The sequence below is a fragment of the Arvicanthis niloticus genome, chromosome 4, assembly GCF_011762505.2.
Source record: "Arvicanthis niloticus isolate mArvNil1 chromosome 4, mArvNil1.pat.X, whole genome shotgun sequence".
Lineage (NCBI taxonomy): Eukaryota > Metazoa > Chordata > Mammalia > Rodentia > Muridae > Arvicanthis > Arvicanthis niloticus.
This window is the reverse complement of record NC_047661.1, coordinates 48,278,259-48,298,892: the sequence shown is the minus strand read 5'-3', so window position 1 is coordinate 48,298,892 and position 20,634 is coordinate 48,278,259. Positions and strand designations below refer to the sequence as shown.

At 40.2% G+C, this 20,634-nt stretch overlaps 1 pseudogene; it reads right to left on the bottom strand.

Moving 5' to 3' along the window:
• Nucleotides 1–2,481: 2,481 nt before the first annotated feature.
• LOC117707331 (aminoacyl tRNA synthase complex-interacting multifunctional protein 1-like) lies at nucleotides 2,482–16,604 on the bottom strand (annotated as a pseudogene).
• Between the last annotated feature and the right edge of the window lie 4,030 nt (nucleotides 16,605–20,634).

Genomic DNA, 20,634 nt, shown 5'->3' with positions numbered 1-20,634 from the left:
TGCAGACAAGAGTTTAGCATGGCTGTCCTCTGAGAGGCCCACACCCACCAACACAGACAGATGCAGATACCCACAGCCAAACAGTGGATGGAGCTTGGGGACTCTTATGGAAGAATAGGAGAAAGAATTGTGGGCCCCTAAAGGGATAGGGACTCCACAGGAAGACTAACAGAATCAACTAACCTGAACCCTTGGGGGTCTCAGAGACTACTACTAACCAAAGAACATACACAGGCTGGATCTAGGCCTCCCCAAATATATGTAACAGATTTGCAGGTTGGTCTTCACGTGGGTCCCGAACAACTGGATTGGGGTCTATCCCAAAAGTCGTTGCCTGTATGTGGGATTTGTTCTTCTAGCTGGGCTGCCTTGTCTGGCCTCAGTGGGAGAGGAAGTGCCTAGCCTCACAGAAGCTTGAAATGCCAGGGCTGGGGGATACCCTGGGGAAGTCCCTACCCTCTCAGTGGAGAAAGGGAGGGAAGACAGGGGAAGGATTGTGGGAAGGGGTAACCACTGGGAGGGGGGCAGTGAGTCGGATGTAAGGTGAATAAGTAAAAAAACAAACAAAAAACCCAAACAAAACAACAGCAAAACAGCAAAAGAACACACACACACACACACACACACACACACACACACACACGGAAAGGAAAAGAAAGGAAAGGAAAGGAAAAGAAAGGAAAGGAAAGGAAAGGAAAGGAAAGGAAAGGAAAGGAAAGGAAAGGAAAGGAAAGGAAAGCAAAAGGGCAGACTTCCCAGGATATCAACCAAAGAATGCATATCACGTAGCTGGACAAGGCAATCCAGAAGGAGGAAAATGGTCTCAAAGTAGGAAAAAAGAGTCAGGAATAGCCCCTACTCCCACTATTAGGAGTCCCACGATAACATCATGTTACACAGCTATAACATATGCAGAGTGCCTTGCTCAGATCCATGGAGGCTCCATGGAGGCTTCATGACTGTCCGTTAAGTCTCTGTGGAGGTTACACTCTTAAAGGAAACTAACACACTCTCAGAGGCTATCAGTTGCCAATATCTTCTCAGGAAGGGTTGGGGCTTTATGCCTCCTCTTCTGTCTATGCTGGGATTTGGTCTGGTTTGAGCTGGTATCGATTTATGCATGCTGTCATCATGCCTCTGAGTGCCTATGTGGAGCTACTTTGCTGTGCCCCGAAAACACTGCTTCCTCATAGTAACCTGTGGCCTCTGGACCTCACACTCTTTCCTCCTCCTCTTCTACAATGATCCTTGAGCCTTTGGAGGAAGGGGTGTCATACAGTACTAAATGGGCCATTAGTGCTGACCATCTCTTGGCCTTGGAACCTTGACTAGTTGTGGGTCTCTCTGTTAATTACCATCTTTTGTGAGTAAGCATCTCTCTGATGAGGATTGAGAGGTGAATTCATCCATTGATATAACAATTAGCTATTAGGAGTCAGTTTAATACAGTGTCTGTTTGGCAGAAATACTGTGATTTTATTTTATTTTATATAAACATCCTTGAATTTGGGTTCTGAAGCCAAGTCCATGAATGACTGTATATACCATGGGTTCTGGGTTCTGTCATTTAATTGATTAATATGGAGTAATACACAGAAACAATTTCCGGGCCACCAAGTACATGTAGTTTCAATTTCCCAAGTCATTTAACATTAGTGAAGCATTCCAGTCCTTCCTCACTCTTGGTACTATGTTGTCACATTTTAAATGGTTGGTATTTTTATTTCTGTTTTAATCTTTCTGGATGGATAACTCAGTAAGCCACCCCAGAAAAATAATAGGTCCTAAGATTTTGCACATAACAGTCTGAATGTGTTACCCAACTGACATTTTTAAGTGATTCTAAGAGAACTGAGCATTAGATATCATCTGTAGTAATTATACCCTTTAAAAGCATAGTGAGAGCATATTAGGAGCACATGCTCACATTTCCTGTCACTACTATCCAGTAGAACGCAATCAGAATGAACACTGAGTAAATAAGAAAGGGTAATGACTTTTTTATCTGATTATAAAACCAATAAGTAATTTATGGTGAATAAACAAACAGAAATATTAAAAAAAGGCATAGATGTGTCTAAAAACGTTAATCTGATTAAATTCATGTTAGCATTTTAGTAGATACCTGTTAGGCTTTGTTGTTGTCTTGGTTTTTGTGTTTCGACTTTCCAGCACGGTGCGTGTTAGTTATAATGTCAGGGCTGTTTCCTTGGTTCCGTGGCGGCAACCCTCTATCCTAGTCTGTGAGGACAAGAAAGACTACAGACCTGTTCTCTCACTGCTGACCTGTAGGTTGCCACTCTTCCTGTCGGAGGGCCTGCGCCTTTCTGTCATGATCGTTACCAACCACGGGGTCTAGTTATTTAGGTTCCTGCCTCCTCTTGTCTTTATTCAGCCTGGAAGGCAGACATTTTTTTCCTCTTGTCCCATCTGCTCCTACAGCTCCGAGTACAGTGCCTTCTGCATAAAAATCATTCTTTATTAACAACCACGTGCTCTGCAAACTCCCTTCCCCTTCCCCTCAAAGGGAGCTCCTTTGTATGTAGCCACCCATTCATCATTGGTGTGCAGGTCAGGCTGGATCTGCTCCCAGATCTTCTTCTTAGGGTTCAGCTCCTTGTCAGACTCTCCAAGGGAAGGCATCAAAAGTAATTCTGTCTCTAGGAACGGACCCGTTGGGAGGGGCCAAATCTCCACTTTCTCTGGTGAACTGGCACACAGCAGCATTGTTTGAGACAGCATACTCCTGCATTTTTGCAGGCTTCAGATTACAAAGTAAAACCACCATCTGATTTTGTATCTGTTCTAGAGGAACATGATTCACCAGTTCACTGACGAGTTCTTGGGGCTTCTCCCGAAGCTACTTCTACATAAAATGAATCTGCATCCGGATGTTTTTTGGCAGTAAGGAAGTGCCAATTCGAAGATTCAGGCACGGATGCATCTATAGGCTTAGAGTCAGCACTTGCTGCTCTTAGTCGACTGCTGCTTCTTCTCCCTTTTCTCTTCTTTTTTCAGTTTTCTTTTTTTACCTTCCTTCTTCTTCTTCTTCTTCTTCTTCTTCTTCTTCTTCTTCTTCTTCTTCTTCTTCTTCTTCTTCTTCTTCTTCTTCTTCTTCTTCTTCCTCCTCCTCCTCCTCCTCCTCCTCCTCCTCCTCCTCTTCCTCCTCCTCCTCCTCCTCCTCTTCCTCCTCTTCCTCCTCCTCCTTTTCCTCCTCCTCCTCCTTCTCCTCCTCTTCCTCCTCCTCCTTTAATCTGTTCTTTTGTTTCATCTGTTGTTACCTATGGAGACTGTATCACACTTTCAGAAACAGTAGAGTTAGTCTTTAGTGAAGTACTGGATGGAACTGGTATTTGCTTCACCCTATCATAAATTTCTGCCTGAATTAGCTCTTGCTTTTCTTCTATTTCTCTTTTCAGTTTAGCATTTTATTTTTTAACTTTTTTATTACTTTTATTTTTTTACAGTCCAGTTGTTGCCCCACTCCCTGTCTGCCCTCCCACAGTTTGTCATCCCATTCTTCCTCCCCCATCTCAAAGAGGATGTCCACCGTCCTACCCTACCATACCTCCCCACTCTCTGGGGGCTCAAGTCTCTCGAGGGTTAGATGCATCTTCTCCCACTGAGGCCAGACCAGTCAGTCCTCTGCTGTATATGTGTCAGGGGCCTTGGACCAGGGAGTGTATGCTGCATGGTTGGTGGCTCAGTGTTTGAGAGATTTCAGGGGAGTTTGCAAGGCCCAAAACATGGTTAATAGTGGAATTAAATAAGTGAAGTCCTTTGTAACTGAAAGACATTGGTAAAACCTTAATAACAATAAAGAGGAGTGTGAAAAAAAAAAACAAAAAAAAACCCCACATGCTCTGTATGCTTTAGATATATGAATAAATCTATGTTAGGCATGACTGAAAGAACAACTTCCGCAGTACTTAATATCTCAGTTATGCCTTGTTGGGTCTTGTAGCTTTTATGGGAAATCTTGGCATCTCTCCTAGAAATTGTTAAAGTCCTTAAGGGTATACCATCTTTGCATGCATTTATCAAATATTTATTTAGGAAATATTAATGTGTAAGGTATTATGTTGAAGAGGGGTGGGGTGAGAAGAAAGATATAATCTATGTGAATAAGACATGCTTTGCTCTAGAGGATTATAGATTAGTGGGGTTGGGGAAAGGCAAGCATATTGCTTTTACAGTCACAGAGCATCTGCTCTTCTGCTTTGCTCAGTGCTGTTCAAAGTGCTCCATATTTTAGAACCTTTCATAGTTTGAATTTTCAGGTTAGAGATGCTCAGCCTGGAGAAAACCACTGGAGAGTGAGTACTGAGTGCGCACAAGGCTTGGCCTTGGTGCCGTTTATTTAACTTATACTAAATTGAGGAAGGAACAAAAAGTTAAACCAACCACTCCTTGTTCTCAGTCTGACTCTCAGTCTAAATTTCAGTCTGACTGTCTTTGTTAGTGGATGCTGTCCTCAGAAGAGTACAGTTTCCTGCCTGGTCTATGTCCTTTCTCGACATTGCTTTTGGGGATAGATTTCCAGAGAAAGTGATGTTGGAAGTGAGTTAAGCAATGTTTTTCAAGCTAGACAAAGGCTGAGAAGATTAGTAAAACTGTTATGGGTGAGAGAGTAGGGCAGTCTGAGTCCTAAGAGAGGTGGCTGGGCCGTAGATGGCTTTCCCTTCCATTACCCTTGCCAACTGTTGTCATGCACCCCATGTTGGCCTCTCTCAAATTCGTGACCTCTGTCTCATCAATTATGGTTTTACACACACCACACACACCACACACACACACACACACACACACACACACAAAATTTACTAGAGTAGCTTATGGGTTATGTGGTCTGTGAGAAGGTCAACAATGATTTCCTGATGGAAAAGCCAAAGCTCCAGTAGCTGTTCAGTCCATGAGACTGGTGTCTCAACAGTCACAGGCTGGTGCTGCCATCCCAGGGAAGACTTAGAGAGTAGCTAGTTTTCATTTTACATTGAAATCCCAAAGAAGTAGGCTCTAAAACCAGTAAAGGAGTGACTCAGGAACAGGATAGATGGACTTCCCAGCAAGAGTAAGGGTGAACAGGTAGAAATCAGAAGGATCTTTATCCAGTGGCCTTTTATGTATAGGGTGTGTCTTCTGACTTTAAATGATTTGCATTTAGAGTGGGTCTTCCTCAGCAAATAATCCAACCAGGAAAATTCCCTCACAGGTGTGCCAGCTGCTTGGTTTTTAATTAATTCCAAATACAGTAAAATTGACAATCAAGATTAGTCATCATAGTCTACATTGCGCTACTTGTTTGCATAAGATTTTAGGGTTGACCACTTGGTATCATACAACCTTCCCTGGGAAAACTATTATCTCCTGCTCTCAGCATTCCTTAGTTACCTGTAGTTCTTTGTCTTAAGGTGAGGGCCCATGAAAATTTCCCCTTGCATGTCAGGAGGTCTATTGGTGTCGTCTTCATTTAGGTCTTAAGCAGTCATGTTTCTGAGACTTCATGGGTGTAGTTTCTGACATTTCTAAGAGATGCAACTCACAGCAAACTTCCTGTTCCTCTGGCTCTTAGAATCTTCCTGTCCCTCTTCCATTATGTTCCTTGAGCCCTAAGGGCAGGAGCTGTGTTGTATCAGGTGTTTCAGTTGGGCCTGGGCAGTAAGTAGTCATTTGTCCTCTTCATTTGGATTAGCTGTGGTTTTCTGTTATGGCCTCTATCTGTTTCGAGCAGCTGTTTCTTGGTGATGGGTATGACCTAGATTTGTGAGTAAAAGAACAAATACTTAGAGTGTAGTTAGGGATTTTGCTGGTTTAGTAAAGTTGTGGGTGCTCCTCCAAGATCCATAACATCACTAGCCTCAGGCAGTTAGCTAGGTTTTCAGTCATGATTTCCCTCTTGTTGAGCAGCCCTTACATTTAGTTAAAGAGCTGTTGGTTACTGTCAAGGTAGGTCTGCCACTATTGCACTTTTAGGGATACTGTGACATGCTGTACTATATTGCTGTAGTTCATAGGCAACATAGATGGATAGGACTATTGGAGTATGAAGTGTTTAAAATAAAACTAACATACACATCTGTTCCCAAACACAGCATGTGACCACTGAAAGAGGCTGTGTCCCGAAGAAAAGCACCAGCAGCTTCAGGCTGATCTGCTAGCCAGGCTAGGGCCTTGGTTTTGGATGACTTTAGTCCAGAGAAATAATGTCCTCTCACCACCTCCCTCCCTCCCTTCCTCCCTCCCTCCCTCCCTCTACTTCTTCTCTCCCTCCTCCTCTCTCCCTCTCTGTGTGTGTTTTCCTCCTAGAGTGGTGTTTTTCCTTTTAATTCATCTGACAAGAAGAGTTACATTTTCTTGAGCCTATTTCTGGAAGGGGCACCTTGTCACACTTTGCAAAAAGGAGCTATTGGTAGATGTCTGTCCTGCTTGGTAGGTTTAGAAATTCCTGTTTTCTTAGAAAAGAAAGGCGTTCTCTCTTACGCTCTTCAGAATCTCTGGATAGAAGCCAAGTAGATAACTCATAGAGTGAATGCAATTCTGTTTTCCACCCAGAAAGGCAGAATTTGTAATTTATCCATTTTCCCATGCCTCCCCCACCCCTTTTTGTCACAGTCTAATTGGTTATTCAAAAGAAGTAGAAAAAAAATAGAGAATGTCAGCATGAGCATTTTAGTACTTTATTTCCCCATCTGTGCAATGTGGATGATGTTAGACTCTACTTCATGGTGTCAAGGAGCTTTAATGAATTCACATAAGGATACATAGAGTAACATCTGGCAAGCTCAGCCTGCTGCACAGGTCTGTGACTCCAGCTACTGAAGAGGCTGAGGTTAGAGAATCCCAAGCTCACAAACTGACTCAACTACAGAGTGAGTTCAATTCCAGCCTGGGCAATTTAGTGAGACTCCGTGATTAAATTTTACTTCCCGTTAGAGAGCCTGCATAGCCTAGGCTCAGTCTCTAGAACCACCAAAAGAAAAGATATTATTGTAAATTAGATGTGCTCAGTTAATTTTTCTTCTCTTGCTACCTCTGCCTCTGGCTTACTCTGTCCCTAACCCTTCTGTCTATGTGACTAAATGTCTACTTGGTTCATTATACTGCCTTTCTTCCTGCTGCTTGTCTCCTGCCCGAATCACCATGAAATGAACTGAAAAATCCTGATCACATTTACATACTGTTAAATCTCTCATAAGATAGAAACACTTTTTGAGAATTAATAACATTCTTCTTTCAGATGGGGTGTAATGCAGTCACAAAGTCTCATTGACTATTCTATCCATTTAAGTGATTTTTATCAACATTACCAAGGGTTGATCTTTGTCTTTAAACTCTGATTTCATAAAGAAGAATGCAAAACCTCCAGGCACATGAAACTGGCATAAAGTCTTTAACTAATTACATAAGTCAAGAGGGTCTAATAGCAAAAACGCTTTTGCAATTTTAAGTTAATAAGCCAGAATCTATGAATTAATCTAAAATAAAGGTCTAATTTCTATGAAAGCATTTCAGCTTATTTTATTACGCCCAGTTAAAAAAATATATACCTACAAACACATCACTTCCAAGATTTCTGCTTATATGTGAGACTAAAATATAGATAACTTGAAGTTAACAGAGTTTGAGTATTATTTGTAGGAAACCTTAAAATATAGCACAAAATTGCCTTTTTTCCTGCTGGGGTTTAGTTTATTTCTTCATGTTCTTTACAAAAGAGCAATATGATAAAAATTATTTTTGCATTTCTTGCAATGATCAGCTGCAAAGTGCAGGGATTTCAAATTCACCAATGTAAATCCCCAAACCCAGTTCTGCTAGGAGGCAGCTGAACTGAATGTAGGTATCATTATATAACCAATAAGAACAGGTAGGGTAAGAGTCAGGCTCTATTCAATTTCCATTCACTACAGAGGGTTTTAGGATTTGCTTTAGAGGCAGTGGGATTTGGGGAGGTGGGAGATTATAAAATAAATCCTGCATTACCTGCTTATTCCATTCCTTTCCCACATTGTATCTTATTACAGTCTTGAGGAAGAAATACAATTTTATTTTCTTTGATTAATTTTCTTCCTTGAAGGCTATTCAACATCTAAACACTTACTAACAGTCTTAAGAAATGGGCTGCTTGAGTCTTCAGATAATAAACCTGTCTGTGCTTGCTTAGGTATATCACCAGGCAGCTTGTGATATGCTTTTAACTTTGGCTGGGGAAGACAGTTGCACTGTTTCTTTTTGGGACATTTGCAAACAAATACTAATTTTTATTTGGAGATGTGTATGTTTCTTCAACCCCTCTCAAATAAATTAGAAATTCTACATTTATCATTATTCTTTTTATTTCTCTAGAATAAGTCAAAAAGAGCATATGATACTGTTAGAAAAAGTTCAATTTTCAGAATCTGTAACAATTCTGACTGGTAAGTTTTCAGAACTCTGACTAGTCCACTTGTAACAACTTGAGGTACACATTCATCATTTTTAGGTGATAATTGATAACTAACTTTTAAAATTAGTTGATTAAAGGATAGTTGGTAGTGATGAATGGGTGTGGAAGCAATGAAGATTCATTCCTCTGAAGTTTAACTATTACATATGTCTCATTTGCATGCTTCCCTCCACCCCAATTTAAAATCAAATTGCCAAAGAAAAGGAGACAAAGTGTAGGAATAAGCTGAAAAGAATCATCTGTTCCCTTGAGTGGGTCATGTTCTGGGTATATTAATGGACTAGACAAACTAAATGATGATTTTATTGAAAAAAAAAAATACAACTTCCTTGGATGGTATCCTGGCCTAGACATAGGTGGAGTCCAGGTTACAAAGCACTATTCTGCTGTGTTTCAGTCTTGAAGTAAGCAAGAGACAGGCAAGTGGCCACAACGTATGATTCAGTGTCTGTGCATGTAGCTGGAGGAAGCCCAGAGCCGTGGAAGATGGTGAAGAACTGTTTTGAATGGATGTGCTCTCCATTAGATGCCGGGGCCATGTGATGCTGTTGTGTATTCCTTGTCAATATTCTGAGATACTCAGACTCAGACATGGTCCCTTCACAAGTGAGTGTTTTGTTTGTGCATTGGAAGGTTAAGGTAAATGTAGAGATAATCTAAACCTCAGAAGGCAAGATGATCTCTAAACTGACCTTATAAGCAGAGGTGAGGGCTGAGAGCTACGGATGTTCATAACAGAATCTGTGGGGATCTGGAGAAACCCAAAGAGGAGACAGACTTCCTACGAGTCAGGAATAAGGCTTTGAGCCTCCCTAATTTTGGTTTTAAGGGACAGAATGACCAGCTAAATTATTTTACAAATAAACTTGACCTTAAAGACTTAAATATGTTTGCTTCTTTTAGGATAGTGTGCCCACAGAGCCTCTACTCCCAGACTAAGCCACTCTAAGCTCGACCCTGGAGCTGCCTACCACACTTAACCACCACAGTGGAGTTGTCTGTGCCTTTTCTGGCTTACTTCCTGAACTGCAGGTTCTCACCACAATGCCAGCAGCTAGAGAAGGTCGTTCCATGGCTGTATGGCACAGAGTGATTCTATACTTCTCTACTGTCCGTAATCCCGGGAAGAAAACCTGAAGTATATGTTAGATGAATATTTTGATGACACTGCTTGATGTTTTCTCTTTATCTTGGTCTCATGTATAATTTTGTGGTCATTGTGCTATTTTTAAGGGTAAACATCACAAAGCAAAACCAAATAAATACACCATTTGACTTCTAGCTTTTGTTTCTTTCATACAATACCTAATTTTCTTGCTTCTTAGCAAACTATTTTGCTACTAAAGTGCACACAATACATGGGAGAGGGGTTAGCTTTAAAGAAAATAGTGGGTTGCATAGGTAAGGTTCTAATTATAGGATTAGGAACAAATTACTGGGGGTTAGAGTCTCTGTCTTTTCATTTCTTAGCCAGTTATCTTAAGGAAGTTATTTTAACTATCTGGTCATCATAATCACATGTGAAATGGTGTTCACAATAGTTCTTTCTGTGGCTGGGAGATGGCTCAGTGGTTAAGAGTGTTTGCTGTCTTATTACAAGGATCTAAAATCAAAACCTAGCATACACATAACAAGCTTGCCATGGTCTGTGGACTCTGAGCCCCTGTGCTCTTTGGCATGGAGAGAGGGGGGTCACTGTGGTTTGCTGACTGCCAGCCTAGGCAAAACAATGTAAGCTTCAGGTTTAAGGAGAGATCCTGCCTCAAAGAAATAAGCCCAAGTGATAGATAGAGGGGGATCCATGATGTCCTTCTCTTTCCCCATCCATGCGCATACAGTCATGCATACTTGTACAAACATGTGTGAACATACCAAACACACACACACACATACACACATATAAATACATACAACCTTACACACACACACACACACACACACACACACACACACACACACTTACAAATAGTATATATCTCATAAGCCTAAGTTAATTCATGTAAAGCACCCAGAATAGTACAGATTGCTAGTAAGTGCTCACTATCTATTTTATTTGTCTTTTGATGTTATTTAATTTAATTTTATTTATTTTACATCCTGACTGAAGTTTCCCCACTCTCTTTTCCTCCTAGTCCCCTACCTTCAGCCCCGATCCACTCCTTCTTCATTTCTCTTCAAAAAAGGACTGGCCTCAATGGATATCAACTAGCCATGCTATACCAAGTTGCAGTTATAATGGGTACCTTCTTTTCTATTAAGGCTGGACAAAGTAACCCAATAGGAAATAGAACCCTACTAGGCATCTCCTCTTCTAGTAAGGATAGACAAGGCAACCCAGTCAGTCAACAGAAGCAGAGATAGCTCCTACTCCCACTGTTGGGAGTTCTACAAAAAGACCAGGCTACACGACTGTAACATACATGTGGAGGGACTCAATCAGTTCCATACAAGTTCCCTGGTTGGTGGTTCAGTTTGTGAGCCCCTACAGGCCCAGGTTAGTTGATTCTGTAGGTTTTCTTGTGATATCATTGACCCTTCTGGTTCTTATATTCCTTCCTCCCCCTCTTTCAAGGGATTCCCTAGGCTCCTTCTAATGCTTGCCTGTGGGTTTCTACATCTGTTTTCATGAGTTGCTGGCTGAAGCCTCTCTGATGACAATGGGGCTAGAACCAATCTAGTGTAGCAGAATATCTTTAGGAATAATTTCATTGATTTTTTTTCCATTTGTGTTTGGTTATATTGTGGGTCTCAGAGCTGTCCAGCCTCTGGCTTCTGTCACTCAGGGTAGTATCAGCGGTTGACTCTTCATGGCATGGGTCTCAAGGGGGACCAGTCATTGTTTGGCCACTCTTACAATTTCTGCACCAATTCTATCCCAGCACATCTTGTAGATAGAAGAAATTATAGGTTGGAGGTTTTATGGGTGGATTGGTGTCCCAATCCCTCTACTGGAAGTCATGCCTGGTTACAGGAGATGGTTGGTTTAGGCTTCATATCCCCCATTGCTACAAGTCTTAGCTAGGATCACCCTTATCGATTCCTGGGAGTTTCTATTGCCCTAGGTTCCTACCTCACCTCTGAGATGACTCCAATTCCAATTGTCTCTTCCAGTACTCTCTCCTTCCATCCTCCCTTGTTTTAGACCAGAATTCTGCCAGCTTTCAAAGAAGAGCTAATACAAATACTCCTCAAATTATTCCACTAATAGAAACAGAAGGAACATTGCCAAATTCATTTTATGAGCCCATAGTCACTCTGATACCTAAACCACACAAAAACTCAACAAAGAAGAAAGAGAATTTCAGATCAATTTCCTTCATGAACATTGATGCAAAAATACTCAATAAAACATTCTCAAACAAAATCCAAGAACACATCAAAAACATCATCCATGATGATCAAGTAGATTTCATTCCAGAAATGCAGGGATGGTTCAACATACAAAAATATATAAGTATAATCCACCAGATAAACAAACTGGAAGAAAAAAAACCCACGTTTATCTCATTAGATGTTGAAAAGCCTTTAACAAAATCCAACACCCTTTTATGATAAGAGTCTTGAAGAGATCAGAGATTCAAGGCACATACCTAAACATAATAAAAGCAGTCACTATGCAACAAGCCAATAGCCAACATCAAATTAAATGGAGAGAGCCTTAAAATAATCCTGTTAAATCAGGAATAAGACAAGGCTATCCACTGTCTCATATCTATTCAATATTATACTTGAAGTTTTAGCTAGAGCCATAAGACAGTTAAAGGAGATCAAGGGGATACAAATTGAAATGAAAGAAGTAAAAGTGTCACTTTTCACAGATGATATGATAGTATACATAAGTGACCCCAAAAATTCTATTAGGGAACTCCTGAAGCTGATAAACACCTTCAGCAAAGTGTCTAGATAAAAACTAAACTTTAAAAAAAATCAGTAACCCTCCTATATACAAAACAATAAACAAGCTGAAAAAAATCAGTGAAGCAACACCCCTTAAAATAGTCACAAATCATATAAACTATATTTGGCTAACTCTAACCAAGAAGTGAAAGACCTGTATAACAAGAACTTTAAGTCTCTGAAGAAAGACATTTAAGATGAATATCAAAAGACAGAAAGATCTCCCATGCTCATGGATCAGTAGGATTTACATGGTAAAATTACCATCTTTTCTAAAGCAATCTACAGATTCAATGCAATTACCACTAAAATTCCAACACAGCTCTTTACAGACTTTGAAAGAACAATATTCAACATCATATGGAAAAACAAAAAAAAAAAAAAAATGAGGATAGCTAAAACAATCTTGAACAATAAAAGAACTGGAGATATCACCATTCCTGATTTGAAACTGCACTACAGGGGCTGGAGAGTTGGCCCAGTGGTTAAAAGCATGTGTTGTTCTTGCAAAGGACCTTGAGTCGATTTCTAGCATCCACATAGAGGCTCTCTACCTCCTTAGGCACCAGGCATTCATGTGGTATACAGACATACATGCAGGCCAAACACTCATACACAGAAAATAATAAAATAAAATAAAATAAAATAAAATAAAATAAAATAAAACTGCACTACAGAGAAATAGTAATAGAAACAATATGGTGTTGGCATGAAAACAGAGAGGTTGATCAATGAAATGGAATTGAACATCCAGAAATAAATCCACACACCTATGGACACCTAATTTTTGATAAAGAATCTAGAAATATACAATGGAAAAAAGAAAGCATTGTTACCATCGTTGCCGGTCTAACTGGATGTAGGCAAGGACAAGAATGCAAATACATACGTATCTATCACCTTGCATAAGATTAAAGTCCAAGTAGATCAAAGACCTCAATATTAAGCCAGATACACTGAACCTTATAAAAGAAAACGTGGGAATAATCTTGAACTCCTTGGCACAGGAGACAACTTCCTGAACAGAACACCAATTGCTCAGGCCCTAAGATCAACAATTAATAAATGGGACCTCATGAAACTAAAAAAGTTCCTGTAAGGCAAAGGATATCATTAAAAGGACAAATCAGCAGCTTACAGAATGGGAACACAATCTTCACCAACCCCATATCTGACAAAGGGTTGATTTCAAGATATATAAAGAACTAAAAAAAAAAAAATCTAGACATCAACAAACAAAATAATCCAATTAAAAAATTGGATGAAAACTTAAACAGGGTTCTCAACAGAGAAATCTCTAATGGCCAAGAAACATTTAAAGAAATGTTCTACATCCTTAGTCATCAGGGAAATGCAAATCAAAACTATCCTGAGATTCCATCTTAAATCTGTCAGAATGCTGAATATCAAAAACTCAAATGACAGCTCATTGCTGGCAAGGATGTGGAGCAAGGGGATCACTCTTCCCTTGCTGCTGAGAGTACAATGTAGAGCCACTTTGGAAATCAATATGGCGATTTCTCAGAAAATTGGGAATTGATCTACTTCAGGACCCAGTGGTAACTCCTGAGTATATACCCAAAGGACATTTCTACCATACCACAAAGACACTTGCTCAACTATGTGCATAGCAGCTTTAGTCATATAAGCCAGAAACTGAAAACAACTTAGATATCCCTTAATAGCAAAAAGAGTAAAAAAAAAAATATGTGACATATTCACACAATAAAGTTATTAAAACAATGACATCATGAAATTTGCAAGCAAATGGAAAGAACTATAAAATATCATCCTGAGTGAGGTAACCACAACCAGAAAGACACACATGGAATATATGCACTTGTAATTGCATGTAAAGTAAAGTAGCTCTAAAGTATAACCATGTTATACTTCACAGACCCAAAGAGCTAAGTAATAAGGCGGGGGTGAGCGGGTACACATGAATCTCACTGAGAAGGGGAATCAAACTAGGTATTATTATAATACTGTTACTTACAAAAATGTTTATGGTAGAAAAAATCTCATTATTTTATTGGTTTCATCTTATTTTGGGTTTAAGTGGTATTTTTTATTTGAATATTTATTGAATACAAAACATTTGCTTTCTTATGATGTTGGCTCTTTTCAAAAGCAAATTCATGTAATTTTTATTTTTGATTTTCTGAGATAAGATCTTCTTATATAGTCCAGACAAACCTTAAACTCTGGTTCTACCTTAGCTTCTAGAGTGGGAATTTCAGGTATGGACCACTTCTCTTGCTCATTTATGCATATTTAAATATATAAAAATCTGATAAAGTTGTGACTATTCTGAGAATGTTCTGTTGAGTCTGGAGACAACACTAAAAACCAAACCAAAACAATCAAACAAAGAAAATACTCCAAACTCCTCTAACATTTTCAGTACAATTAGAAACATGTGTGGTCTTCCCAACTTACTTTATTTTTAAAGGGATAATGTTTATTTGAAATGTAATTTCATTATTTTAATAACAAATACAAATGTATCATAAGACTGTGATAGGACAAATAATGACTTCTCAAAGATATTCGTATCGTATCACTTGGAGCTTGAACATACATGGCAAGGAGGATTCATTCTGTTAGTCAGTGGACTTTGAAATAGAGCAATCACCCTGTGTTCATCAGAAGGGCTCCTGAAGGGTGATATGTAGGTGGAGCTAAGGTGGGAGGAGTACTGAGAGGAAGAGAAGGAGTAAGGAGAGGAGGAGAAGGAGAGGAGAAGCCAGGTGATGAGAGAAAGAAAGAGGGGGGAGACAGGGAGGCAGATGTTCACATATCTCCACCAGTCAAAGATAGTTGATATATCTAGGTTGGGTAGTGGGTTACACCTCTGATTGAGCATTACCAAACTTATAAAGCCTTTGATTAGCACTTTTTAAAAAGTGTATAAATGCAAAAAGGAAAAGGGGGCATGGGATAGGGGTTTTCTAAGGGGGGGTGGGGAAAGGGGATGGCATCTGAAGTGTAAATAAAATATCCAATAAAAAAATGAAGAAAAAAAAAAAAAGAAGGGCTCCTGAATCTCAGACCCCTTTAGGTGAAAGACAAAAGCAGGAGAGGCAGTATCAAGAGCGATAAAGGATGAGAAGCTCTTCTGTCCGTTTCCTGTCCTGAACATGGACAGCAAAACTGAGGGGAGCCTCTGGAAGCTGGGAAAAGTGAGGTACCTGGAGCAACCTTTTCTTTCTTTTTTCTTCTTTTTATTGATTCTTTTTGAAGTTCACATCATGTACCCCAGTTCCACTCATCTTCCCTTCCCTCATATCTGCCCTTTGTCTTTGCAACACTCCCTGTAGTCCCAGCACCTGGGAGGCAGAGGCAAAGATCAGGAGTCCGAGGTGATTGATCCTTAGCCACATAAAACCCAACCTCAACAAACAAACAAACAACAAAACAATTAAAAACAACAACAAACAGCCAAAAGGCAACTATGCTTGGGTCTAGCCTTGTGTTTGTTGCCTGTTGCTGTTGTAATAAGCTGTCATAAACATTATCTTACTGTTCTGGCAGTCAGACATCTATCCAAGAAAATACATGCCTCAAGTTCAGGGAGAAATCCTTCCTTAAAAGAACAGATGGAGAGAGGTAGGTGTGGAGCAGGATGGAAGTGCACACTCAGCACTGTCTTTTGACATGCAGGCACTCAGAACACACACACACACACACACACACACACACACACACACACACACCACCACCACCACCACCACCACCACCACTAAAAATAAACCATAGAAAAACCATAGAAAAACCATATTGTCATGGAAGCTGGAGTATGTCACAGTGTGCCCCGCAGTAATTCCCTCTGTCCACATATCTTCACTTGCAAATGCCCATTGCAATGAGTCATTGGTCTGGTTCTAGGTCTTTGGTTTCTCTGACACGGTCAATATTGAATCCTCACTAGGACTTCTCCCGTTTATCCTGTTGTTATGCGGTGTCATGGAGATCCTGTAGCTTTGGAATAGTAGGACTGTCCCTTTCACAGGTCCCAACCATGTGCAGATGATACAGATTTTGGTGTGGGCCAATTCAGAGTGCTGGATATGGGCCTGGGTGGTAGCTGAACTGGTCAGCCCACCTGCTCTCCCTTATCCACATCACTATGGGGAGCTCTCCAGCACCACTTCAGCGTGGCTACCCAAAGCTCACCTTTGGCAGGAGGCAGGGTCAGCTCTTCTGCTCTCATGCCCTCAGGCAGGTTCACTGGCATCCACACCTCTAGAGCCAGTTCCATTGTGCTGCACAGTCAAGTTTCAGAGCCCACTCTGGCAAGTGCTGGAGCCTGTGAGGGGCTGGGAAAGCTCTCCTGCTCTTCACATCCTCAGGACTGGCTCACCAGTGCCTTTGCCATCTGGACCAGCTCCACTGTATTGCCCAGACAAGTTGCAGAGTCCTCTTGCCCTGAATGCTACAGCCAATGAAAGGGCAGGGCTAGCTCTCCTGCTCTTATGACTCCAGGGTCAGCTGTCTAGGCTACTGCAGGAGGTGACAAGAGGGTAGGGCGAGTACTACTCCTGCACCTATTTATCACCTCATGCCAGATGAGTAGCAGGGCCAGCTCTCCTCTCTCTCCCCTTTGGGGCAGCTCACCTGAGTTGCCTCCACCAGGAGCAGCTATCTTGTGCTACCCAGATGAGGTGTAGGGCCTGCTCAATGGAGCCTTTTCTATCCTAGCATATAGTGTGAGCACAGTCCTGCTGACACTTTGATTTTAACCCATTGAGGTTCACGTTACACACCTGAGTCCTGAACAGTCAGTAAATTTTTGTGATTTAAAACCATCAAGTTAGCGAACTGCCGGTGGCTCGGCCCTTAAGGCGCCCGCCCGCAGAGGGCACACCGTCTCTTGGTGCGCGCGTTCGAATCCCGCGCTCCCGCTCCTGCGTCTTGTGGGGAAAAACAAAACAAAAACAAAAACAAACAAACAAAAAAAAAATAAAACCATTAAGTTTCTGGTAATTTGTGATAGGAGCAATTGGATAATAAAATAGTGTTTGGCCACATCACATGGCATGGGCTAAGTTTGAAATCATGGTCTTTTTGTTCCTTTTTTTTTTTTTTTTTTTTAGGATATTTATATGAAGGATAAAGATGACTTGTGGAAAGGAATGCAGAAAAAGTTAGCACCCAAGGTATGGATGTCAGAAATAAAATATTCCCTGCTATTTAAGTAGAAGGTTCCTTTCCGTTTCAGCAGGCAGAGATTACTTCATGTTTAGAGCACATGTTGGAGGATAAATAGGGTCTTGTGCCAGGGATGGAGCAAATCACTGGAGAAAATCTTACCTTGGGCAGAATAGCCCTGTTTGTGGAAATTTTGAAGAGATTAAACTGATGAAGCTCCTATTTATAGAGCTATTCTGATTGTTTCTGTTTTCCCCAGGCTTCTGGAGGTAAATACATATGCTATTCATTGACAGAGCTGCTTGATTTTTTTTCTCTGTTGAAATATATGTGACGGGGCTCTGTGGCTTTTAGGTGTATTAAAGCCACAAAGAAAAAAGGGACAACTTCACAGAGGATTGGGTATATATTAGCATGAGGTGAAGAAGTTTCTCTGCTAGAATGGTTTCTCTGCAGCATAATTTTGTGGAAATGGGCCCAGAATTTATGAGACAGGAAACTGTAAAGTTTAAAGGTGAAAGGAACATTGAAAGGAAATGTATCGCAAGGAAGGAGTCAAATGAGGGAATCTCAATAGAACTATTGCAGCTGAGAGAGGCAAAGCGGATGAGGAGGCCCAAGAGCTCAGGCTAAGTAAAGGAATTAGAAAGACACGCAAGCTCATTTACAACTTTATCATGGAACAAGAAATGCAAGAGGGAGAAAGGCCCATCAATAAATGAGGAGGGAGGAAAAAAAATCAATGGTAGTTGTAAAATGTCTGAGCTATTGAACTGCTGTTTTCAAGTCAGTCTTTATAAAGAAATAAGGGTCTGGATAATTAGGAAGTAATTAAGGTCCCAACGACTCCGAGGCACTATTGATGACAAATAAGTAAATAATTACCACTTGCATTAACAAAATGTGTGTGAGTGTAGCAGAAATGCATTGGATAATAAATTTCCCTGCTCCAGTGGTAATTATTACACCACTTGTAAAGTAGCAGGAAATAGGGGAGAAATTCTATCTCTAGCATGCTCAATTAAATAGATGTCATTTTATCCTTGGAAAAGGCTAAAGAGTGAGTTCTTCAGGATGAAATTGAGAATGTCTGGCAGCATCATATTTAGACAAGTGAGCAAAACAACAATAAATACAAAATAACACGGAAGGAAAACAACCTTTGGAGCCAGCCACGAGGTCAGGAAGTGTGTAACGCAAAGCCAGGGTCCCCAGTTGTCTAGTGACCAGGAGACTGACCACATACGTTTACAAATAGTAACTATCTGAGTGTTTCGTACCTTCAGAGCTAAAAATCCTATGTCAAATTACTACCAGTCTTAGTCAGACTACATAATATGGAGCTCAATATGAGCCGAATATTTGGTATAAATTGGTTGAACAAGTCTCATATACTTTTTATTGATGAACTTGAGGATGGCTTTTTGTTTAATTCAGAGGCAGCACACAAGAAGCGAAGAACAAACTTACTTGAGAATCTTATCTTAACCCTAAACAGTGGTCTATGGAGGAATGCTTTGATCTTCCGAATGATGCTGATAATGTTTACTACATATGGCTGTACAACGAGCAAGTGAAATAGCTATCATACAGTTCTTGGCACAATGTAGATACTCAAAACCACAACACATTACCATAGTAATATGGTAGATTTAAGTAAAACGTGATATTTTTTGGTAGAGAATTCCAGAATCTGCTATTGTTTTAATCTTAAATAAAATGGAACCTGGCATGTTGCTATTAAATAAATGGTAGCTATTAATGTATATTTATTATTTAGATCACATGCCATGGAGAAAATGATCAACTCATATTGTCCTCCAAATAAATTAGAATTGGCTATAATTTTGGACATTATTGGAGTGAATCATTCCTGAAGAAGCCAGAATTGCCTTGGAAAGGTGAAAACCAGCAAATAACTAGGAGCTAAAATGTGCCTAAGTCATTAGAACTTCAGATCTTTGAAGAAGAGAGGGCAGGATGCCCTATGAACAGAAAGCACATCAAGGAAAGAGTGGTTCTTATTTAGGCCTTGAAATTACTTGAGATTCATGTGGATGAGGAAATGATGAGGGAGGCAATGAATACACGCTTTAGGGTTCAAGAACAGCCTGAGCCAGAAAGTGAAACAGAGAGGAATGTACTTGGTGGCTGCATTTCTGAACCACTGGACATGTGATCAGGTATGAGGATTGCAGCAGAGCGTTACAAATTGGGGCCTTTGGACTATGTATAAGGGAGAGAGTAGCTGATGTGTACTTCTTAGGAGTATTAAAGTGGGATACGTGATTGGAGAACAAAGTAGAAAGTTTGTTTCTTGCTAGTTACCTTTCTAAGACTGTAAAGGCCTCTGACGAAATGTGATATTTGACTCTCTAAAGGCATTATGAAGAAGCCATAGAAGTTATGTTTTTCTTCTTTGTCACCTCCATTACTTTATGATTATCCTGTAGTTGGTATTAAGTTTTGCTCATCTCCTGAGTACTTCACTCAGTTACTGGCACACTGTAATAGACACAAATACCTGTAGGATGAACAGAAGCTGCTATAGTTACAGACATGGAAAAACTATTTGTGTTCCAATTACGTTTATTTTAGTTACACATTCTATCTGCTCCCAAAAGGCCTCAAAGTAGCTTGCACATTGAAATAGAATACCTGCTAAGAAACAGAGGTCAATTTTCAGGAGTGAGCTCCCTTTCTTTGGGCACCAAGGCCAGCAGATCATGATATTCAAGCAAGACATTTGGACTTTGTTTCTGGCAGTTGTAGCATAAAACGATCCATACCACGTTTTTATTTTTTTGATAAGCAGCCTATATAACATTCAACTGCACAGAAAACATTTTCCCTGGAAACAAATTTGAGGAGGAAGTGATCACATGGGAGCTTCTAATATTTCAATTAAATGTTCCCTTATAGGGAAGAATGTTCAATTGATGTGAGCATAAAATAGGTTCTAGAGAGAACTGGTACTGAGATCAGCCCTGTTTCTGCTGGCCATCCAGATGGTTCAGAGAGGAGATTTGCCTTTTTTTTTTTTTTTTTTTTTTTTTTTTTTTTTTTTCCTAAAGAGCTGCGCATCTGGAAAAAATAACCAGGAATTCAATTGTTTAAAAAGAAAAGATATTTAGGTATAG